Genomic DNA, 25,501 nt, shown 5'->3' on the forward strand with positions numbered 1-25,501 from the left:
GATCTAAAGAAGCAGATGCCTTTTCCGCCCAGGATACTGCCCTGGTAGAATGGGCTTTCAGATTAGCGGGAGGTTCCTTCCCCATTACGCTGTAGGCTTCACAAATGGCCGACTTTAGCCAACGCACAATGCTCCGTTTAGAATCCTTTAAAGGGTTTCTGTCACCCCACAAAACTTTTTTTTTTTTTTGGATAGTTATATTCCTTATAGCGCGATATAGGAGAATATAATAGTCTTACTTACTTTCATGCGGCCGATTCTTTAGAAAACGAAGTTTTCTAATATGTAAATCAGGGCTCTACCAGCAAGTAGGGCGTCTACTTGCTGGTAGCCGCAGCAGAAAACCGCCCCCTCGCCGTGTTGATTGACAGGGCCAGCCGTGATCTCCTCCTCCGGCCGGCCCTGTCAGTATTTCAAAAATCGCGCGCCTCTGGTCATTCGGCGCAGGCGCTCTGAGATGAGGAGGCTCGTCTCCTCAGCACTCCCTCAGTGCGCCTGCGCCGATGACATCACCGAAAGAGAAGACCTCATCGGCGCAGGCGCACTGAGGGAGTGCTGAGGAGACGAGCCTCCTCATCTCAGAGCGCCTGCGCCGAATGACCAGAGGCGCGCGATTTTTGAAATACTGACAGGGCCGGCCGGAGGAGGAGATCACGGCTTGCCCTGTCAATCAACACGGCGAGGGGGGCGGTTTTCTGCTGCAGCTACCAGCAAGTAGATGCCCTACTTGCTGGCAGAGCCCTGATTTACATATTATAAAACTTCGTTTTCTAAAGAATCGGCCGCATGAAAGTAAGTAAGACTATTATATTCTCCTATATCGCGCTATAAGGAATATAACTATCCAAAAAAAAAAAAAAAAGAGTTTTGTGGGGTGACAGAAACCCTTTAAACCTTCCCTAACCCCTAGAAACTGAATGAAGAGGTTATTGGATTTTCCCCAGGACTTAGTATCCGATAAATATTTCAAAACGCATCTTTTGACGTCCAAAAATACTGTCTTGAGTGTCAAGTATTTAATGTTCACTACCTCCAAAGGTTCAAATGGGGTGGCATAGTGAGCCCTGAAAGAACCAAGTCTTATTTTAGGTCTAAGTCTGTCGGCACCTTTCATGAATCGTATGATCCATGGGTTAGAGGCCAACCTTTCGTCCAAAGAAGCGCTCAAGGTCGAAATCTGTACTCTGAGGGAGCTGGGTTTTAACCTTTTGTTAAATCCTTCTTGTAAAAAATCTAAAATTGAGGGAATATTACCCACTTTAACTGAAGGATTCTCAGAACACCAAGAAATGTATTTTTTCCAGATTCTACTAGTCACTCTTTTCTTGCTGGCTAACATGGTGTTGACTACAGAGTCAGATAGGCCCTTAGATTTTAAAATTAACCTCTCAGGATCCAGGCTGACAGGTGTAAACTTTCTGCTTTGGGATGGGAAACCGGGCCTTGCGTTAGAAGGTCCTGGGACCACGGTAGAAACCAGGGTTTTTGGTTGGTCATCTTTGACAGAAGAGGATACCAAGACCTCCTCAGCCAGTTTGGTACTATTAGAATTGCATTAGCTCTGTCCTCTCTTATTTTTCTTAGGAGTCTCGGAATTAGAGGCAGTGGTGGGAAGCAATAAGCTAAATAAAAATTCCACCGAATCACAAGAGCGTCTTTTCCAGCACTCTCTTTGTCCCTTGGATCCAGGGAGAAGTAAATTGGCAACTTTGCATTGTTTTTGTTTGCAAGTACATCTATTTGTGGAGGACCCCATCTCTGGAATAGAGAGTTGAATATCTCCTTTTTTAGACTCCACTCTCCTGGATCCAATTTTTGGCGATTTATAAAATCCACCCTGGTATTTTGTGTCCCTTTTAGAAAAACTGCTGACAGAGAGATCGACATTCTTTTCCACCCAGAAGAAAATCCTGCTGTTAGGGAGTGTAAGATTTTGCTGTTTGTTCCCCCCTGATGGTTTATGTATGCCATAACTGTTTTGTTGTCTGATCTGACCTGTAGGTTGGAACTAAACGAGAAAGACAGAGCTTCCCAAACTGCTCGTAGCTCCCGGTAATTTGATGACTGTCTCCTCTGGGTCCGAGACCATTCCCCTTGGGCTGACATACTCCGTAGATGAGCCCCCAACACCAGAGACTGGTGTCGGTAGTGAGAATTAACGGATTCCTCACAACCCAAGGAACTCCTGTCTGTAAATTGTGTCTCATTTCCCAACATTTCAGGGATGATAAGATATCCTCTGGGATTATAATCAGCTTGTCTAATGATTCTTGAGTTCGATCCAAATGTTGTAACATGCGTCTCTGAAGGGGTCAGGAGTGTAGTTGGGCCCAACTTACCGCTGGGATACATGCCGTTAGGGATCCGATGAGGGCCATAGTTTGGCGGATAGTATGGGATTTTTTTCCCCCTGAAACTTTATTTGGGATTGAATCTTTTGTATCTTGTCTTTTGGCAGAAAACACATCTGATTGACTGAATCTATAAGTATGCCCAGGAACACAATCTTTTGCGTGGGAAGAATCAGAGATTTCACCCAATTTATAATCCACCCCAGGTCCCTCAATCTGTCTCTGGTTTTTAATAGGTTGTTTTCGAGGTCTGTTTTGGAATCGCCTACTATTAAAATATCGTCCAAATACGGTATTACTAGGACATTCTCTTTCCTCAGACGCGTTAATTTTTGTAAAGAGTCTGGGCGCTGTTGTTCTACCGAAGGGAAGGGCTTGAAACTGGAAGTGACCTTGAATCCACACCGCTATTCTTAGGTATTGTTGGGAATTCTGATGAATGGGTACATGGAAATAGGCATCTTTTAGGTCTAGTGATGCTAAAAAAGACATCTTCCTGCAAAACATTGACCTTGGATTTGATCGACTCCATTTTTAACTTTTTGTATTTTATTAACTTGTTTAATTTTTTTAGATTTATGATTAAACGCATTTTCCCGCTGGGTTTTGATACCATGAATACCGTGGAGTAGTAACCCAGACCGATTTGGTCTATCGGTACTGGTACCAGAACTTCCATCTGAACTAAGTCCAGAGACCCCTGCTCCAGACAAAGTTGAAGAGACCCTGAGCTTTGGACTGGAGTGATAAAGGTTGTGGGAGGAACATTGAGAAAGGGAATTCTGTAACCCTGACAAAGAATATTTATCAACCAAGGGTTTGGACAACATTTTTCCCAGGATTCCACAAACTTTCTCAACCTTACCCCCACCAGATCACGGGAGTTGAATAAAAATCCTGTTCCTTTATTTTGTTTGGTAGATCTCCAACCATCTGTTTTCCCTTTTTTATTTTGAAACAGATCCGGTTTTTTAAAATGAAAAAATTTAGTTTTTCTCTTTTTATCTTCTGGGAAACTTTTCTTTGAGTCAGAAGCCTTTTCAAGAATTTTTTCTAAATCTTTTCCAAAGAGTAGCTCCCTCTACAGTGAATATTCTACAAGGGAATATTACATAACCTAGCTTTAGAGCTAATATTCCCCGACCACGACTTTAGCTATAGTGCTCTTCTAGAGCTATTGGCCAGAGCCGTTATCCTAGCGGCAAGCCTGACTGAGTCCGCCATAGTATCAGATAGGAAATCTTTTAACAGCAGTGGGAAGGAGTCTTCAAAATTTTCATATGGTGTATTAGATTTTAACACGTTTTCTAAATGCATCAACCAGCTTTTCAGGGACCTAGCTACCGAGGTGGCTGCAATATTGGGTTTAGTAAGTGATGCGGCTGCGTTCCAAGTTTTCCTGAGATTTGCATTTACCTTTTTATCCTTGGGATCCTGAAGAGACCCCGTATCCTCAAATGGCAATGATGTACCTTTCGCCAATTTGGAAAGGGAAACATCAATTTTAGGACTAGTGTTGATAGAGCACCAAAGTGCTCGTGTGCTCTGGCAGAACACATCGGTATGCTCGAGTGCTCCAACGAGCACCCGAGCATAATGGAAGTCAATGGGAGAACCCCAGGCACCCCCTGCTCGGAAGAGAAGAGGGTGTCTGGTTCACAAAAAAAGGTTAGAAATTGATGGAAACACCATCAAAATGGTTTGGAAACAGCATTAAGAGTATGGCTTTTTGTCACCGTAATGATATTGATCTAGGTGCGCAGGTCCACCCAACAGATGTGAAGCAACTTTGAGGCTTACTGGCTCTCAGTCAGATGAGAGCTGGTTTGGAATGTCTCATAGTGCACAAGGCTGCCATTGTAAGGTATGCTGTTATCGGTCTCATGGATAGATTGTTGGCTTCCACATACCTGGCTTTTGGCATATAGCCTTTGTGTGGTTGACTATTGTATGTCATAGATAATAGGAGTCCAAGACGCATCCAGTCATCCTCTTAATGCTGTTTCCAAACCATTTTGATGGGGTTTCCATCAATTTCTAACCTTTTTTTGAGAACCAGACACCCCCTCTTCTTCAGAGCAGGGGGTGCCTGGTTTGATGCTCGGGTCTCTGATTGACTTTCATTGTATTAAATTGTACTCGAGCACCCGCAGTATTCGGCTGAGCACTGCAATGTGCCAAGCATAGCGATGCTCGAGCCGACTATGTTTTATAATATATATGCCCCATTTGCAAGAGATGTACTATATGCACACTATTTTGTGTCTCCCTAGTGTATATAGGTTTATTGAGATCATGGTGCTCCAGTAAGCACTAAAGCCGCTATGTGAGAGGTATGCGCTCACTACCGGCAGTGCAGGGCGAGCTACTATACAGTATATAAGGACGGTTATGTCCCTATATACTGAATAAGAGCTTCCCCCTGCCTTCCTGTACTGCCCGTAGTCAGCGCTTACCACTCAAACAGGCATCGCTCCCGGCGGTTAGTTCCTTAGTCAGCCTGGAGTGTAGGGGGGAGGCTCACTGACAGCACTGGTCAGGGAGTATAAACATACTGTAGATTATATTAAATACTAGGGGAAATGTATATATAACACTATGTACATGTAACACTTAAGGCTCCTGTGCCCACAAGGCTGTGAGGGCGCTGCTAAGGGACATTTCAGCCCCATTTTTTTAGCACTAAATATAGTATATTACAAAAATGTTCCCTGTCCCTACACATTAGAAAAATAAATAAATGAAAGACTCTTTAACAGATGTCTAACACTGGCTTGTTTAATTACGAGGTTTCTCACCACATAAAGCTTTCAAATAACATGTTTCACCAGAATTAAACACAACTGAAATAACAAATAAAGAAAATACATACTAATGACAACAAATATATATTTTAATGCTATTTAAACAATTGAAGACATTTTTCTCCATGTAAATAATAGTAACAACTTCCTAGCCAGAACGCGAGCCATCATGATCATCAAAACTATGACCTTAAAGAGGACCTTTCACCGATCCTGACATTGTGAACTAAGTATCATGACATACAGGTTCTTCTAAAAAAATTAGCATATTGTGATAAAGTTCATTATTTTCTGTAATATACTGATAAACATTAGACTTTCATATATTTTAGATTCATTACACACAACTGAAGTAGTTCAAGCCTTTTCTTGTTTTAATATTGATGATTTTGGCATACAGCTCATGAAAACCCAAAATTCCTATCTCCAAAAATTAGCATATTTCATCCGACCAATAAAAGAAAAGTGTTTTTAATACAAAAAAAGTCAACCTTCAAATAATTAAGTTCAGTTATGCACTCAATACTTGGTCAGGAATCCTTTTGCAGAAAAGACTGCTTCAATGCGGCGTGGCATGGAGGCAATCAGCCTGTGGCACTGCTGAGGTGTTATGGAGGCCCAGGATGCTTCGATAGCGGCCTTAAGCTCATCCAGAGTGTTGGGTCTTGCGTCTCTCAACTTTCTCTTCCCAATATCCCACAGATTCTCTATGGGGTTCAGGTCAGGAGAGTTGGCAGGCCAATTGAGCACAGTAATACCATGGTCAGTAAACCATTTACCAGTGGTTTTGGCACTGTGAGCAGGTGCCAGGTCGTGCTGAAAAATGAAATCTTCATCTCCATAAAGCTTTTCAGCAGATGGAAGCATGAAGTGCTCCAAAATCTCCTGATAGCTAGCTGCATTGACCCTGCCCTTGATAAAACACAGTGGACCAACACCAGCAGCTGACATGGCACCCCAGACCATCACTGACTGTGGGTACTTGACACGGGACTTCAGGCATTTTGGCATTTCCCTCTCCCCAGTCTTCCTCCAGACTCTGGAACCTTGATTTCTGAATGACATGCAAAATTTGCTTTCATCCGAAAAAAGTACTTTGGACCACTGAGCAACAGTCCAGTGCTGCTTCTCTGTAGCCCAGGTTAGGCGCTTCTGCCGCTGTTTCCGGTTCAAAAGTGGCTTGACCTGGGGAATGCGGCACCTGTAGCCCATTTCCGGCACACGCCTGTACACGGTGGCTCTGGATGTTTCTACTCCAGACTCAGTCCACTGCTTCCGCAGGTCCCCCAAGGTCTGGAATCGGTCCTTCTCCACAATCTTCCTCAGGGTCTGGTCACCTCTTCTCGTTGTGCAGCGTTTTCTGCCACACTTTTTCCTTCCCACAGACTTCCCTATGAGGTGCCTTGATACAGCACTCTGGGAACAGCCTATTCGTTCAGAAATTTCTTTCTGTGTCTTACCCTCTTGCTTGAGGGTGTCAATGATGGCCTTCTGGACAGCAGCCAGGTCGCCAGTCTTACCCATGATTGCAGTTTTGAGTAATGAACCAGGCTGGGAGTTTTAAAAGCCTCAGGAATCTTTTGCAGGTGTTTAGAGTTAATTAGTTGATTCAGATGATTAGGTTAATAGCTCGTTTAGAGAACCTTTTCATGATATGCAAATTTTTTGAGATAGGAATTTTGGGTTTTCATGAGCAGTTTGCCAAAATCATCAATATTAAAACAAGAAAAGGCTTGAACTACTTCAGTTGTGTGTAATGAATCTAAAATATATGAAAGTCTAATGTTTATCAGTACATTACAGAAAATAATGAACTTTATCACAATATGCTAACTTTTTGAGAAGAACCTGTATACAGCGGCGCCCAGGGATCTCACTGCACTTACTATTATCCCTGGGCGCCACTCCGTTCTCCCGTTATGTCCTCCGGTATGTTCGGGGACTTGGTTATAGTAGGCGGAGTCTGCCCTTGTTCTGCGGGCGTCTCCTTCTCCTAGGCTGTAGCGCAGGCCAATCACATCGCAGAGCTCACACCCTGGGAGAAAAAAAAACCTCCCAGGCTGTGAGCTCTGCGCTGCGATTGGTCATTTCTGATGGCAGAAACCCTTTAACAAACACCAATAATTATTTTTCATTAACTAAGTTTTCAACGCACAAGGATTGAATGCATTGATTGGAAGACAGAGTTTCTTCTTCCAAAATAGACGCACACAGATATTGATCTGACACTTACAAACTGCTCTTTTCTAGGACATAGAGAGATTGGTTATCTTCGGTTTCTTCAAGCTCAGTGGATACTGACTCGTCAGGCAAGGCAAAACTTTGGATGTTGTCTGGGAGAATTGGTGATAACGGACATATTCCTTCTGAAATGCCTGAAGTGCCTGGAAATGTTAGCGAACCAATGTTCTGTTTTTTTGGGGGTGAGGAAACATCAGGACTACTTAGCAGAACTCTCCTTACCCCCAGATGTAAAGGTGTAGACATTATCGGGTCTGCTGAGCTGCCTTCTGTTTGTTATGAAACTTCCACTTTAATTATTGATTGCGACGTTGTGACAAAATTCAAACTGCAATTTGTTAAATTATATTCCGTTTGTGTAGCCACACTGAACATACCCGGTTTGACAATTTCAAATTGAAAGGATTCACATGGAGTAATGCTCGTTGTAGGCAAGTCTACTTCACGAACTCTTAATCTAGAGTGACTAGTTGGTTTTCTCAGACTTTCCTCTATAACGGACTCTCCGGCCAGCACGGCTGGAAAGATTGTAGGAACAGCGTCGCGGTTCAATACTTTTCCATAGTGAGCCACTCGGTAACAATCAAAAGCAAAGTGTTCGGAACAAATGACATACTTGTTTGATTTATAACCTTCAGATATTTTACGAGCCACAGCACGAATGTCTTCAAAAGTTTGTCCCGTTTGTGACAGCCACAATACGACGCGCTCTACATCCTGCGGAAAAGTATGCATAATGATGTTTGGATTTTGTCCTTTACGGCCAGATTTGTTATGACACTTAGACACGAGGCAGGACGGCATAGTTTCTTCCTTTTTTTTCTCCCCCTGTGTGAAAATTTGCACAAAATAATATTAGGACTCTTCGGAACTACATGAAGTGTAAATGACAGCAGGCACAATCATAACACAATATTTCTACCAACAGGGGCGGATTGGCCATAGACCCTACAGGGAAATTTACTGTTGGGCCGATGCCGAGGAGGGCCACCCAAGCCCTCCTCACGGCTGCCAGCCAGGTACATAATTTTCCAATTCTCTCTTACGCACCTGGCCAGCAGCCGGAGTGCCCTCCTGAATTCGACTGTATCAACATACACAGGACAGCAATACAGTTGAATACTGTATCGCAAGGTGGCAGTATATAGTGCAATATTTTGAAAATGTAACAGTGATCTAATGTCCTGGTAGCTGTCCAGGCCATCAACCTTGTTTAATTCTGGTAAATGCTAAAAATAATTAACACTCTGGGGCTTAGATTAGACGTGCTGAAGAAGCAGGTGATTGTCTTGAAAGAAGCGTTCCATCCTGGCAATTGTCAGCTCCTCACTAGAGGAGAATGCTCTAGTTACATGCAGCGATCTCCTACACAGTATGAGGAGGAGAGATCGCTTATGCCAGTGCTCGCTCCCATACAGGATTTTTACATCTGCTGAAAAGTTAACACAAGCTTTCATCGGGTAAATTAAAATGGTAGGTAATTTGATAAACCAGAATTCTGTAGTAAATCCATGATCAATCAGGGTCATTGCAACGAGAGCCACTGGTTTCAGGCAATAACAAAATATACTTTTGGCAGATGTTTAACTAAGAAACTAGCTTACCTGCTGTATGTGCGTTTGTCAGTTTGACATGTAGAGCGGCGCCCAGGGATCTCCCTGCACCTACCATTATTCCTGGGCGCCGCTCCGTTCGCCCGCTGTGCCCCAGATACAGTCTCCTGCTATGTATGCTTATTACTACTATCGGAGCGATGGGGAGGAGACATCAGCTTCTCTCCTGGGCGCTCCTTCTCCCTGGCTGTAGCGCTGTCCAAATCGCAGCGCAGCTCAGGGAGAAGGAACGCCCAGGAGAGAAGCTGTCTCCTCCCCATCGCTCCGATAGTAGTAATAAGCATACATAGCAGGAGACTGTAACTGAGGCACAGCGGGCGAACGGAGTGGCGCCCAGTAATAATAGTAGGTGCAGGGAGATCCCTGGGCGCCGCTCTACATGTCCTGCTAACTTAACTAAGTCCGAACCCATAAAAAAGGTCGTCCTATCACTGGTGGCGCAGTGCGCCCTCCCCTCCTCCTCCCCTCTCCCCATTGGTGGCAGCAGCACAGGGGGAGGGAGAGACTGCTTCCTTCTCCCCGAGCTGCTGAGGGAACATGAGCGCGCTGACAGCAGCGCGCTCATGTTCTGTGATGCTAGACTGTGCAGTAGCGCAGGCCAGTTTTGAAAAAATGGAAATCCCGGTATTGTATCGATACTGGGACAAAAGTATCGATTGGGTATCGAAATTTCGATACCCGCAACAACGCTAGTGGGTACACTGACAGGGAATGCCGATTGTGCCTACCACCATAATTGAACCACTCAGATGCCACATTAATAGCTGATCACAGTATCTGAGATTCATATTAAAGCATGTAAGGGGTTAATTAAGATACAACTTTGAAACTGTACTTACCTCATTGGCCATCTTGCTCGAAGAACCAGGGCCAAATTTCGCACATCGTGTGTTGACATCATACGTCTCTGCGCATGAGATTTTGTCACGGATCTTCTGGCAAGAAGGCCGCTGCAGCCTCTTTGCACTCAAATGGTCATTGTAATTATGATTTTTTTATTCATTTTTAATGCGATTTCATGGAAAATCGATTTGTAACCGCTAAGGTTTTGGAATTTTAGCTTAGTTCCAGATATTTAGATTGAAGTACACTTCGTCAGCTTTGACTTGATGGACACAAAAGTAGGTACATTTTAACTAATAGAACAGGTTTTTTTTACTCACCCAAATTACAAGAATGCCACAAGGTAGGCTGTAAATTGCAGGATCTAAATGTCTTCTAATCGCACTACAAAAAACCTAGAAAAGGAAGGTATAAATTAAACACTGTAGTTCTTGAAAATTTGAAGTGTGTAAATAATGAATAATTTGTTTATTTACCTGTTTAATACAGATAAGATGCAGTTTAAGTCAATCAGCGCCTACGAATATATTGTAGAATATAAACTTTAACCACCTCCGGACCGCTGTACGCACAGACGCGTCCTGGAGGTGGTTGATTCATTCCTCCTGGATGCGCCGGCGCGTCCTCTCGCGAGACGCGATATTTCCTGTGAACGCGCGCACACAGGCGCGCGCGTTCACAGGATCGGAAGGTAAGAGAGTGGATCTCCAGCCTGCCAGCGGCGATCGTTCGCTGGCAGGCTGGAGATGTGATTTTTTTAACCCCTAACAGGTATATTAGACGCTGTTTTGATAACAGCGTCTAATATACCTGCTACCTGGTCCTCTGGTGGTCCCCTTTGTTTGGATCGACCACCAGAGGACACAGGCAGCTCAGTAATATGTTGCACCAAGCACCACTACACTACACCCCCCCCTGTCACTTATTAACCCCTTATTCGCCCCTGATCACCCCATATAGACTCCCTGATCACCCCCCTGTCATTGATTACCCCCCTGTCATTGATCACCCCCCTGTAAAGCTCCATTCAGATGTCCGCATGATTTTTACGGATCCACTGATAGACTGATCGGATCCGTAAAAATCATACGGACGTCTGAATGGAGCCTTACAGGGGAGTGATCAAAGACTGTGGTGATCACCCCATATAGACTCCCTGATCACCCCCCTGTCATTGATTACCCCGTCATTGATCACCCCCCTGTAAAGCTCCATTCAGATGTCCGCATGATTTTTACGGATCCACGGATACATGGATCGGTTCCGCAAAACACATACGGACATCTGAATGGAGCCTTACAGGGGGGTGATCAATGACAGGGGGGTGATCACCCCATATAGACTCCCTGATCACACCCCTGTCATTGATCACTCCCCCTGTCATTGATCACCCCCCTGTCATTGATCACCCCGCTGTAAGGCTCCATTCAGACATTTTTTTGGCCCAAGTTAGCGGAAATTATTTTTTTTTTTTCTTACAAACTCTCATATTCCAGTAACTTGTGTCAAAATATAAAATCTCACATGAACTCACCATACCCCTCACGGAATCCAAATGCGTAAAAATGTTTAGACATTTATATTCCAGACTTCTTCTCACGCTTTAGGGCCCCTAGAATGCCAGGGCAGTATAAATACCCCACATGTGACCCCATTTTGGAAAGAAGACACCCCAAGGTATTCCGTGAGGGGCATATTGAGTCCATGAAAGATTGAAATTTTTGTCCCAAGTTAGCGGAAAGGGAGACTTTGTTAGAACAAAAAAAAAAAAAAAAATCAATGTCCGCTAACTTGTGCCAATTTTTTTTTTTTTCTATGAACTCGCCATGCCCCTCATTGAATACCTTGGGGTGTCTTCTTTCCAAAATGGGGTCACATGTGGGGTATTTATACTGCCCTGGCATTTTAGGGGCCCCAAAGCGTGAGAAGAAGTCTGGTATCCAAATGTCTAAAAATGCCCTCCTAAAAGGAATTTGGGCACCTTTGCCCACCTAGGCTGCAAAAAAGTGTCACACATGTGGTATCTCCGTATTCAGGAGAAGTTGGGCAATGTGTTTTGGGGTGTCATTTTACATATACCCATGCTGGGTGAGATAAATATCTTGGTCAAATGCCAACTTTGTATAAAAAAATGGGAAAAGTTGTCTTTTGCCAAGATATTTCTCTCACCCAGCATGGGTATATGTAAAATGACACCACAAAACACATTCCCCAACTTCTCCTGAATACGGCGATACCACATGTGTGACACTTTTTTGCAGCCTAGGTGGGCAAAGGGGCCCATATTCCAAAGAGCACCTTTCGGATTTCACAGGGCATTTACCTACTTACCACACATTAGGGCCCCTGGAAAATGCCAGGGCAGTATAACTACCCCACAAGTGACCCCATTTTGGAAAGAAGACACCCCAAGGTATTCCGTGAGGGGCATGGCAAGTTCCTAGAATTTTTTATTTTTTGTCACAAGTTAGTGGAAAATGATGATTTTTTTTTTTTTCCATACAAAGTCTCATATTCCACTAACTTGTGACAAAAAATAAAAACTTCCATGAACTCACTATGCCCATCAGCTTCTTTCCAAAATGGGGTCACTTGTGGGGTAGTTATACTGCCCTGGCATTCTAGGGGCCCAAATGTGTGGTAAGGAGTTTGAAATCAAATTCTGTAAAAAATGACCAGTGAAATCTGAAAGGTGCTCTTTGGAATATGGGCCCCTTTACCCACCTAGGCTGCAAAAAAGTGTCACACATCTGGTATCTCCGTATTCAGGAGAAGTTGGGCAATGTGTTTTGGGGTATAATTTTACATATACCCATGCTGGGTGAGAGAAATATCTTGGCAAAAGACAACTTTTCCCATTTTTTTATACAAAGTTGGCATTTGACCAAGATATTTATCTTTTACATATACCCATGCTGGGTGAGATAAATATCTTGGTCAAATGCCAACTTTGTATAAAAAAATGGGAAAAGTTGTCTTTTTCCAAGATATTTCTCTCACCCAGCATGGGTATATGTAAAATGACACCCCAAAACACATTCCTCAACTTCTCCTGAATACAGAGATACCAGATGTGTGACACTTTTTTGCAGCCTAGGTGGGCAAAGGGGCCCATATTCCAAAGAGCACCTTTCGGATTTCACAGGTCATTTTTTACAGAATTTGATTTCAAACTCCTTACCACACATTTGGGCCCCTAGAATGCCAGGGCAGTATAACTACCCCACAAGTGACCCCATTTTGGAAAGAAGAGACCCCAAGGTATTTCGTGATGGGCATAGTGAGTTCATAGAACTTTTTATTTTTTGTCACAAGTTAGTGGAATATGAGACTTTGTAAGAAAAAAAAATAAAATCATCATTTTCCGCTAACTTGTGACAAAAAATAAAAAGTTCTATGAACTCACTATGCCCATCAGCGAATACCTTAGGGTGTGTACTTTCCGAAATGGGGTCATTTGTGGGGTGTTTGTACTGTCTGGCCATTGTAGAACCTCAGGAAACATGACAGGTGCTCAGAAAGTCAGAGCTGCTTCAAAAAGCGGAAATTCACATTTTTGTACCATAGTTTGTAAACGCTATAACTTTTACCCAAACCATTTTTTTTTACCCAAACATTTTTTTTTTATCAAAGACATGTAGAACAATAAATTTAGAGCAAAATTTATATATGGATGTCGTTTTTTTTGCAAAATTTTACAACTAAAAGTGAAAAATGTCATTTTTTTGCAAAAAAAATCGTTAAATTTCGATTAATAACAAAAAAAGTAAAAATGTCAGCAGCAATGAAATACCACCAAATGAAAGCTCTATTAGTGAGAAGAAAAGGAGGTAAAATTCATTTGGGTGGTAAGTTGCATGACCGAGCAATAAACGGTGAAAGTAGTGTAGGTCAGAAGTGTAAAAAGTGGCCTGGTCTTTCAGGGTGTTTAAGCACTGGGGGCTGAGGTGGTTAAAAAATAAATAAAAAATGGGTGAATTACAATGTAAGTGAGCTTACAGTAAACTGTCAATCTACAGTGTCCGCCTAACAGCGACCTCCACAGTGTCCGCCTAACAGCGACCTCCACAGTGTCCGCCTAACAGCGACCTCCACAGTGTCCGCCTAACAGCGACCTCCACAGTGTCCGCCTAACAGCGACCTCCACAGTGTCCGCCTAACAGCGACCTCCACAGTGTCCGCCTAACAGCGACCTCCACAGTGTCCGCCTAACAGCGACCTCCACAGTGTCCGCCTAACAGCGACCTACGCAGGTGCCCATTCAAGTTAAAAAACACTCAATCAAGTTATTACTTTTGATACTAACAGCAGCTCGTTGTCTAATCTCCCGAGCTTGGAAAAGCCCTCAACCGCCAATGGAGTACTCCACGGCTATGTTTCAGGACAAAATAGCACTCTTCAACGCCATATGGGACCTGTGGGATAATTACTAGGCCACAAGGCAACCTTAACGACCTCATGTGAAAGAGGTGTTCCCTCCCCCCCTTATGTCTCTGTCTATGTTATTTGTCTTGTCTTTTGGGCATTTGTTAGGTAAAGCATTACTAGCGGAGAGGTTCTGGGCTTTTGGGTCTTTAAGACTCTTCCGCTACTACCTGATGTCTTTTTGTCTAGGATACACCTGTCACCGCCAGCTCTGTGAGAAGATCTGGCAGACGTTCTTCTCTACCTGTTGTATGATGTTCTTTGTTTTGGTTTCACTTTCTCATCTCCTTTCCATCTCCCAGCTGTCACCTATTTGCACCGATTGTCTCCATTTATATCCCCTCCCATACTGCCTCACTTTGCGGTTTATACTTCTTCCTGGATTGTGTTCACTGCTGGATGCTGCTTCTCCTGATTGCTCAGATAAGTCTGTTTCCTTTATTTGTGTTTCTTGCTGGCTTGATTGTAGGTGACGCTGACTCCGTCCGTATTAAGTGCAGGGAGCCGGTGGTCGTGTCCCCTCACTATTATAGGGTTTTCAGGTGTCACATAGCATAAGGTACGAGGTTATGCAATCGTCTACCATAAAGATCTTTGCATGGGCATAGCAGTCAGGGAGAACTCTAGGGGTTTTATAGGGCTCACCCATATGCTCCTTAGTTTGGGATCAAGCCACTCGGATGTTTATTTCTAAGTTCCAGCTTTCTGCAACACCATCCGTGACATTATAAAGTGCAAAGTGAGGCAGTATGGGAGGGGAGATAAAGGGAGACAATCAGTGCAAATAGGTGACAGCTGGGAGATGGAAAGGAGATGAGAAAGTGAAACCAAAACAAAGAACATCATACAACAGGTAGAGAAGAACGTCTTCCAGATCTTCTCACAGAGCTGGCGGTGACAACACCTCTAACTAGTCCTTCTTTGGACTGATTACAGATGGACACAGTCTCCATTAGTACACTTTATTGTTATATTTCTGCTCGGTCTCTCATTTTTCATCACTGATTATTATCGAGTGTTACAAGTGCTCAATCAATATGAATGTGATGCATTTCATGTTTCATCCTTTACCTTGTACTATTGTGCATTAATCCATTGTAAATGTGCATTTTCATTTCCATATTATTTAATAAATATACAATTATAAAAAAATAAAATAAAATAAAAAAGTGTCATCTATAGTGTCCACCTAACATTGACATCCAAATGTTCCCCCTAACAGTGTCTGCCTAACAGTGACATGCACATTACTGTGTTTTATAGGGACCACGAGAAGCAAAATATGGCAAAACATAGGACATGTCCTATCTTTTGCCATATTTTGCACATCTTGAAACAATTCAAGAGAATGAGTCCATGACGCAATACGGGATTCATAGGTCCGATACCCGTGCATTGTCGACCATAAAGTCGTGTGAATGAGCACACATAATTATAATAAAATATATTTTTTTAAATATAAAATATATATATATATATATATATATATATATATATATATATATATTAAGATATCTATATACACACATATAGCTCTATACTGAAATGTATATAGATCAATATTTATAATTATACATACATATTTTTATATATAATTTATAAAAATATTTATATAGCTAGACATATACATACATATATATATATATATATATATATATATATATATATATATATTTTTAGATATCTATATACATAGTTATATTATGTTAGATATATTTATATATGTATAGATATAGTTGCATATATTGACATTGAAAAAATAAATATATATATATAATTCGTAGGATACCGAATACATCAGCTGTTGCTTATCACTGGAGCTTTTGTCAAGGCTCCAGTGAGTGAGCTGAAACATTGCATTTGGTGTAATAAAAGATCCACTTTTCACCTTTCAAGACCGGAGTGCTGCCCTGCGTTTGTTTATACTATACTTGGTGGATTCATTCATCTGGGATCCTTTGCAAGGATTTTGCACCTGGCATTTTCAAGAAAGTATATATATATAAATTTTGTTTTATTTTTTTTTACATATATTTCATATATTTATTGCATCATATATATAAAATATATATACGTACATATTTAATGAGAACCTTTCTCAAGCCAAGTGAACTACAAAGTGCAAATATTTCTATAAAACATGATTAATCAATTAGCAATCAATAGTCTTCACTTCACATGTGGTCGTGAACTGCTGTATGTGCACACTGTAAATTTCAGTGTACTGATAAGCAACAGCTGATGTATTCGGTATCCTACGAATTATATATATATATACACACACAAAAGAAAAATGGCGGCACTGGCCACAAACAAATGAAAATAGGGTGCACGATCCTAGGGTATAGACTTCTCACCCCACAAATAGAATCCAGAAGAAGGACGGCACTCCAGTAAGGTGAAAAAAATGAAGATACCTTTATTCAACCATCCGGTGCAACATTTCGGCTCTAAATGAGCCTTTTTCAAGCTTGAAAAAGGCTCATTTAGAGCCGAAATGTTGCACCGGATGGTTGAATGAAGGTATCTTCATTTTTTTCACCTTACTGGAGTGCCGTCCTTCTTCTGGATTATATATATATATATAAGCTTTATATGGTAGGACATTCAATTTTTGAATCTTTTCCCTCAAACTCTGAATTTATGTGTATGGCTTTTACATAATTTGTAGATTTTGATGCCAGATCTGGCCCGTTTGTTGGGCAGGTATTGGCGAAAATGCAGTCTGCCCTTGAAGTGCACAAGGGATTCATCAATGGACAGATGCTTTTGGGGGGCTGTATACCTCGCCAGACTTGAGATTATAATGATCTATAATGGGCCGAATTTTGTATAAACGATCATATCCAGGATCATTAGGGATCCAGGATCAATCTGCATTATTGTTAGGCCTCCTGCACACGAACGTGTGTGCGCCTCGTGGCCGTGCTGCAATGCACGAACGCCGACCGTGGGGCAGCCGATCGCGGAACTAATTCACTTGAATGGGTTTGCGATCCGCCCGTTCCTCAAAAAGATAGAACATGTCCTATCTTTTTGCGAAACGGAAGTACAGGACGAAACCCCACGGAAGCACTCTGTAGTGCTTCTGTAGTGTTCCGTTCCGCATCTCCGGATTTGCGGACCCATTTCCACAGGGGTCGTGGGAGTCCACTGAAGGGGTCGTGCACAGTATGAGTTGGGGTGGGCTTTATATCAGTCACTGGTGATGGAAATTTGTCACTGCTGGCAAAATCAGTGACAAGGGCTGGTCACAGATAGAAGAGAGAGGTTCGGAAGTATGGGGGGGGGGGGGTTGAAACGCAGAGTATTTATAATCAGAGACAAGTAGTGAGGTGCCCAATTTTATTTTATTTTTTACAATAAACGTTAGTCTAACTAACTTACCCTAAAACTAGAGCTCTCACTCTGATAAATCCCTAACTAAGGCTACATGCACACGACCGTATGTGTTTTGCGTTCCGCAAAAAAAAAGAAAAAAAAAAAAAGGGGTGACATCCGTATGCCATCCATTTTCTTTGTGGATCCATTGTAACAATGCCTAAAACGGACAAGAATAGGAAAAAAATTTTTGCGGGGCTACGAAATGGACATACTGATGTGGACAGCACATGCTGACCCATTGAAATGAATGGGTCCGCATCCTATCCTCAAAAAAAACGGAACGGACACGGAAACAAAATACGTTTGTGTGCATGTAGCCTAACCCTAATGAATTCCTAATAGAAACATAGAATGTGTCGGCAGATAAGAACCATTTGGCCCATCTAGTCTGCCCAATATACTGAATACTATGGATAGCCCCTGGCCCTATCTTATATGAAGGATGGCCTTATGCCTATCCCATGCATGCTTAAACTCCTTCACTGAATTTGCAGCTACCACTTCTGCAGGAAGGCTATTCCATGCATCCACTACTCTCTCAGTAAAGTAATACTTCCTGATATTACTTTTAACCCTTTGCCCCTCTAATTTAAAAATATGTCCTCTTGTAGCAGTTTTTCTTCTTTTAAATATTCTCTCCTCTTCTACCTTGTTGATTCCCTTTATGTATTTAGCAGTTTCTATCATATCCCCTCTGTCTCGTCTTTCTTCCAAGCTATACATGTTAAGGTCCTTTAATCTTTCCTGGTAAGTTTTATCCTGCAATCCATGTACTAGTTTAGTAGCTCTTCTCTGAACTCTCTCCAAAGTATCGATATCCTTCTGGAGATATGGCCTCCAGTACTGAGCACAATACTCCAAATGAAGTCTCACTAGTGCTCTGTACAGCGGCATGAGCGCCTCCCTCTGTCTACTGGTAATGCCTCTCCCTATACACCCAAGCATTCTGCTACCATTACCTGCTGCTCTATGACATGGTCTGCCTACCTTTAAGGTCTCATGCACACGACCGTTTTTTTTTTTGGGTTCCGTTTTTCCGTGACCGTTTTTTTCGTCCGTGGGTCTTCCTTGATTTTTGGAGGATCCACGGACATGAAAAAAGTCGTTTTGGTGTCCGCCTGGCCGTGCGGAGCCAAACGGATCCGTCCTGAATTACAATGCAAGTCAATGGGGACGGATCCGTTTGACATTGACACAATATGGTGCAATTGCAAACGGATCCGTCCCCATTGACTTTCAATGTAAAGTCAGGAGTCCCTTTGATACCATGGATCTGAGTTTTCTCCAATCCGATGGTATATTTTAACTTGAAGCGTCCCCATCACCATGGGAACGCCTCTATGTTAGAATATACCATCGGATATGAGTTAGATCGTGGAACTCAGATCCGACAGTATATTCTAACACAGAGGTGTTCCCATGGTGATGGGGACGCTTCTAGTTAGAATATACTACGAACTGTGTACATGACTGCCCCCTGCTGCCTGGCAGCACCTGATCTCTTACAGGGGGCTGTGATCCGCACAATTAACCCCTGAGGGTTAATTAACACCTGAGGGGTTAATTGTGCATATCATAGCCCCCTATGAGGGACCAGGGGCTGCCAGGCAGGAGGGGGCAGACCCCCCCTCCCTCCCCAGTTTTAATTTCATTGGTGGCCAGTGCGGCCCCTCCCTCCCTCTATTGTATTATTTTCATTGGTGGCACAGTGTGCGGCCCCCCCTCCCTCCCTCTATTGTATTATTTTCATTGGTGGCACAGTGTGCGGCCTCCCCCCCTCCCCCCCCCCCCGATCATTGGTGGCAGCGGAGAGTTCCGATCGGAGTCCCAGTTTAATCACTGGGGCTCCGATCGGTAACCATGGCAACCAGGACGCTACGGCGCATTGCTTAATGATCTGTCACTTACCAGTAGGAGGAGCTCCCGGCCGGTCACAGACAGCGCAGCAGGTAAGTATGATGCTTCTAATATTGCTAAGTAAGGGGAGGCCGCACACTGTGCCACCAATGAAAATAATACAATAGAGGGAGGGGGGGCCGCACTGGCCACCAATGAACTTTAAACTGGGGAGGGAGGGGGGTCTGCCCCCTGGCAGCCCCTGATCTCTTATAGGGGGCTATAATATGCACAATTAACCCCTCAGGTGCAGCACCTGAGGGGTTAATTGTGCGGATCACAGCCCCCTGTAAGAAATCGGGCAGTCATGTACACTGTTCTCAGTATATTCTAACTAGAAGCGTCCCCATCACTATGGGAACGCCTCTGTGTTAGAATATACTGTCGGTTCTGAGTTTTCACAAAGTGAAAACTCAGCTCTGAAAAAGCTTTTATGCAGACGGATCTTCGGATCCGTCTGTATGAAAGTAACCTACGGCCACGGATCACGGACGCGGATGCCAATCTTGTGTGCATCCGTGTTCTTTCACGGACCCATTGACTTGAATGGGTCCGTGAACCGTTGTCCGTCAAAAAAATAGGACAGGTCATATTTTTTTGACGGACAGGAAACACGGATGGGGCTGCAAAACGGTGCATTTTCTGATTTTTCCACGGACCCATTGAAAGTCAATGGGTCCGCGAAAAAAAAAAACGGAAAACGGCACAACGGTCGTGTGCAGGAGGCCTAAGTCTTCTGAAATAATGACCCCTAAATCCCTTTCCTCAGATCCTGAGGTTAGGACTGTATCACTGATTTTATATTCCGCTTTTGGGTTTTTTACGTCCCAGGTGCATTATCTTGCACTTATCAGCATAATATTTTAGTTGCCAGATTTTTTACCATTTCTCTAGTTTTCCTAAATCCTACATTGTGTGCCATATAAAAACTCAAAAATAAAAGCATTAGTGACTAATGCTTACCTACATGCCGCTTTCAGCAATGCAGGCCTCTTCAGGCGGCGCAATGACATCATTGCACCGTCTGCACAGGCCTCTATCAGAGGATCGGGGAAGGGAGGCACCTTTCCTCTGCCCCGCATTACAGCCGCCTGTATTGCTGTCCTCAGGACGGCAATACAGATGACCATGGAGATGAATGCTTCTACATCTCACTGTGCCCTGCCGCCCCCCACTTGTCACCAGGGCCGCGCCACCTGAGGGCATCACCTCACCTTGTCATCTGGACAAACCGATGCTCAAAATAAAATAGAAAAGCTAAAAACTCAATGAAAGTGTGAACCCAGCCTTACATTGTCTCTCCAAATGGGGCATGTTTACCAAGACTTGCATTTTTACGCCGTTCTTAGTCTCCCTTTTGCTCTGCCGTAAGATTAGCCCAATTTATGACGAGGCGTGAGCCTCATCATAATTTAGGCGCATGTATGGCAATCCTTGTGCCTGGCGATAGAACTAAGCCAGTCCTGGCCCAGCCCCCGACACAGCTGCAATCCGTCCCAACTGGCGAACACAACGTAAAACTGTACATCTGGTTAAAAAAGGGGGGCTTAAGACAATTTATAGACATCGCTTACTGTGCTGTAGGAGCAATAGGAGCTACTGAAACAGCGAGCACCAACGCGCTCCACGGTTTCCCGGACGGTTGATGGTTAGAACTGTGTTCTTCGTAACGGCGAGATGAGACCACCCCTGACATCTCAGACCACATGTACACACCATGATTGTGTCCCCCCTACAACTCCATGAAAGCCACCCTTCAGCTAGTAGTTTACATCCCACACTTTTCCACAACGCTCTCATTATACAAAGGAAGCCACCTGACAACAGACCAACCTACCCCAGCGAAGACTGCGCACAACACCCCATGGTGACTGCCCCCTCAGACCCCACTACATGACACAGCCTGACAACTGCTCTGGGTGCCCACACCCTTCACAAACTGCACCCCATAGCCACTAAAACTTCACCTCATGATGCTTAAAGACTGCTCCCAAAACTGCACCCCATAGCCTTCTCCATGGCTGGATCCTGTACAGACACAGAGGAGCCCTCCGTGGCTGGATCCTGTACAGACACAGAGGAGCCCTCCGTGGCTGGATCCTGTACAGACACAGAGGAGCCCTCCGTGGCTGGATCCTGTACAGACACAGAGGAGCCCTCCGTGGCTGGACCCTGTACCGACACAGAGGAGCCCTCCGTGTGTGTACAGGATCCAGCCCTGGAGGGCTCCTCTCCCCTGGCTTTAGTGACTGGACACCCCTCTCTTGTGCCATTTAGCTACTAGGAATAAGAACTATGGGGTACAAAAACATAAACATGTCACCACAGCCACATAAGTAGAAAATTTAAGATGAGGCATTAAACTCCAATCCACCACATGAAGCCCAAACCTAGGAGCCACATTCCAGACATACATGCCGTACAATTCCCTGTAACTGCCTTGAGCTAATTCAGAGCAACATCCCCTACTCCAGACGGTGTAGTTCCCATACCCCATAAACATACTACAACTGAGGGCCCCCTGACTTTAGAGACTACACTAAAAGACCTAGGACCACTCCTCATGCCACCCCACTCTAGCAGACAGCAGGACAAGTACCCCTGCATTGGTCACGTATACCCACACATACCCCACTGACCCCCACATTGCCAGAGCCACTCGTCATGCCATCCCTCTCCCAGACAGAAGCACGAGAACCCCTTGTTTGATCTGCATGGGTCCCACACACAGTAGCCCCCACTGACCTTTTTCCCCCACACAAACACACTGCCCCCACAGAGCCTGGACTCCTCCACATTTGACCTCACTCTTACACCCATGATCTCCTTGTCTGATCAGAATGGCTTCCACACAATACTCCCTGCTGACCGCATATGTCCCGAGACCAGGTACTGCACCCCAGGTCACCCCATCTAGCTAGACTGCTCCCCCAAGTACTACTGTTTGATCAGGTGTCCTACAAAATGCATAATTCTCACCATGTGCCCCTTCTCTCACACATACCTGACATAAGATATGCACACAATTGTCTGCACCCTACAGTCGTGGCCAAAAGTTTTGAGAATTAGATAAATATTGGAAATTGGAAAAGTTCCTGCTTAAGTTTTTATAATAGCAATTTGCATATACTCCAGAATGTTATGAAGAGTGATCAGATGAATTGCATAGTCCTTCTTTGCCATGAAAATTAACTTAATCCCAAAAAAAACTTTCCACTGCATTTCATTGTTTGAGGCATCTGGAAAAAGGCTTGTCCGGAGAAGAAAAGGTGAGCGCTACCATCAGTCCTGTGTCATGCCAACAGTAAAGCATCCTGAGACCATTTATGTGTGACGTTGCTTCTCATCCAAGGGAGTGGGCTCACTCACAATTTTGCCCAAAAACACAGCCATGAATAAAGAATGGTATCAAAACACCCTCCAACAGCAACTTCTTCCAACAATCCAACAACAGTTTGGTGAAGAACAATGCTTTTTCCAGCACGTTGGAGCACCGTGCCATAAGGCAAAAGTGATAACTAAGTGGCTCGGGGACCAAAACTTTGACATTTTGGGTCCATGGCCTGGAAACTCCCCAGATCTTAATCCCACTGAGAACTTGTGGTCAATCCTCAAGAGGCGGGTGGACAAAGAAAAACCCACTAATTCTGACAAACTCCAAGAAGTGATTATGAAAGAATAGGTTGCTATCAGTCAGGAATTGGCCCAGAAGTTGATTGAGAGCATGCCCAGTCGAATTGCAGAGGTCCTGAAAAAGAAGGGCCAACACTGCAAATACTGACTCTTTGCATAAATGTCATGTAATTGTCGATAAAAGCCTTTGAAGCGTATGAAGTGCGTGTAATTATATTTCACTACATCACAGAAACAACTGAAACAAAGATCTAAAAGCAGTTTAGCAGCAAACTTTGTGAAAACTAATTTGTGTCATTCTCAAAACTTTTGGTCACGACTGTACACCCCCTGAATGCTGCTCATGCCTCTCCAGTAGTGTTGAGCAAACTTGTGTTTTAAGTTCGGCGTCTAAAGTTCGGGTCATCGAAGAATCCCGTTATGGATCATTCCACTACCACGGACCATAACGGAATTTAGAATCCATAACGGGATACTTTGAAAACCAGAACTTTAGACGCCGAACTTAAAGGGACTCTGTCACCACTTTCTAACCCCCCCTTTTAAAAGTATTGTTATCTCCATGGCGCCCCTGTGATTACAAAGGTGTTGTTAGAAGATAAATTCGCCGTCTCCTTTTGATAAAAAGAGCTTTTATCTAACCTGTCAATCTTCTTGATAAGGTGCCCAGGGCGTTTCTGTTGGTCTCAAGCTGCCGCCCGCCGCCGCCGCTGTTGGTGCCCAGCTCCTCCCCTGATGCTTTCAGCGCCGCCTGAATGTAATGAAATACGCCTCCGGCTCTCGCTCAGTGCCCCCTCCTCCTTTCAAAGATCCCCTGTGCGCACGCGCGGGATCTTTGAAAAGGAGGAGGGGGCACTGAGCGAGAGCCGGAGGCGTATTTCATTACATTCAGGCGGCGCTGAAAGCATCAGGGGAGGAGCTGGGCACCAACAGCGGCGGCGGCGGGCGGCAGCTTGAGACCAACAGAAACGCCCTGGGCACCTTATCAAGAAGATTGACAGGTTAGATAAAAGCTATTTTTATCAAAAGGAGACGGCGAATTTATCTTCTAACAACACCTTTGTAATCACAGGGGCGCCATGGAGATAACAATACTTTTAAAAGGGGGGGTTAGAAAGTGGTGACAGAGTCCCTTTAAAACACAAGTTCGCTCAACACTACTCTCCAGCAAACAGTTCCCAAGGTACAGACAGTACTCTCTCCCCCCCCCCCCCCCCGAACATCACCATCTCTGCCCCCTCCAGCACACAGGTCGCCATCTCTGCCCCCCCCCCGAATAGGTCGCTATCTGTGCCACTCCCCCATCTCCAAACAGTTCGCCCGCTACCCATAGCTCTCCCCAACGTGTGAGTAGCAGTTAAAGAGGACCTTTCACCTATTCTTACCCTATGAACTAACTATACAGACATGTGGAGCGGCGCCCGGGGATCTCACTGCACTTACTATTATCCCCGGGCGCCGCTCCGTTCTGCCGCTATGCCCTCCGGTATCTCCGTTCCCTAAGTTATAGTAGGCGGAGATACCAGTCCCTAAGTTATGGTAGGCGGAGTCTGCCCTAGCGCTGGCCAATCGCAGCGCAGAGCTCACAGCCTGTGAGGTTATTTTCTCCCAGGCTGTGAGCTCTGCAATGCGATTGGCCAGCGCTAGGGCAGACTCCGCCTACCATAACTTAGGGAACGGAGATACCGGAGGGCATAGCAGGAGAACGGAGCGGCGCCTGGGGATAATAGTAAGTGCAGTGAGATCCCCGGGCGCCGCTCCACATGTCTGTATAGTTAGTTCATAGAGTAAGAATAGGTGAAAGGTCCTCTTTAAGTCATGTGACCACTGACATCACAACTTCTCATGAAGACCATTACCAAAGATTTGCGCCCTCATGTTTCCAGAATATACTAAATGCCCCCCTCACAGATTTACACCCCATAAAGCCCCCCCAGATCTGCATCCTCATAGACCCCTTCTCACAGATTTACCCCCATAAAGCCACCCCCTCCAAAGATCTGCCCCCTCATGTCCCCAGAATACACCACATGCCCCCTCGCAGATTTACACCACCCCTCAGATCTGCACCCTCATGGCCCTCAGCATACACCCGGATCTGTACTATAAACCCCGTAATGGCACCAGATTCCACTCTACTTGAACCCCACTGCCCCTGAGTGCTGCCCCCTCATATTTGAGCTCCATCTGCTGCCCCCTCATATTTGAGCTCCATCTGCTGCCCCCTCATATTTGAGCTCCATCTGCTGCCCCTCACCTGCTCCCCGTGAAGGTCTGTGGACTCCAGGACTGCAGCTCATCCTATCTTACT

General features: G+C 44.3%; 1 protein-coding gene and 1 long non-coding RNA gene across 2 annotated transcripts in view; both read right to left on the reverse strand.

The window, feature by feature from the left end:
* The window catches only part of LOC120992102 (oocyte zinc finger protein XlCOF6-like), a 770,548-nt gene that overhangs the window by 647,726 nt on the left and 97,321 nt on the right, over positions 1-25,501 (reverse strand). The gene's annotated exons all lie outside the window — the stretch shown is intronic.
* On the reverse strand, positions 7,244-10,396 carry LOC120992132. The gene is made up of 3 exons (XR_005776923.1): positions 10,329-10,396; positions 10,173-10,247; positions 7,244-8,224 (listed from the first exon to the last, which is right to left on the reverse strand). It is a non-coding gene; the product is annotated as an uncharacterized LOC120992132 (long non-coding RNA).

This window comes from Bufo bufo, chromosome 2 (genome assembly GCF_905171765.1).
Source record: "Bufo bufo chromosome 2, aBufBuf1.1, whole genome shotgun sequence".
In the NCBI taxonomy this organism is placed as follows: Eukaryota; Metazoa; Chordata; class Amphibia; order Anura; family Bufonidae; genus Bufo; species Bufo bufo.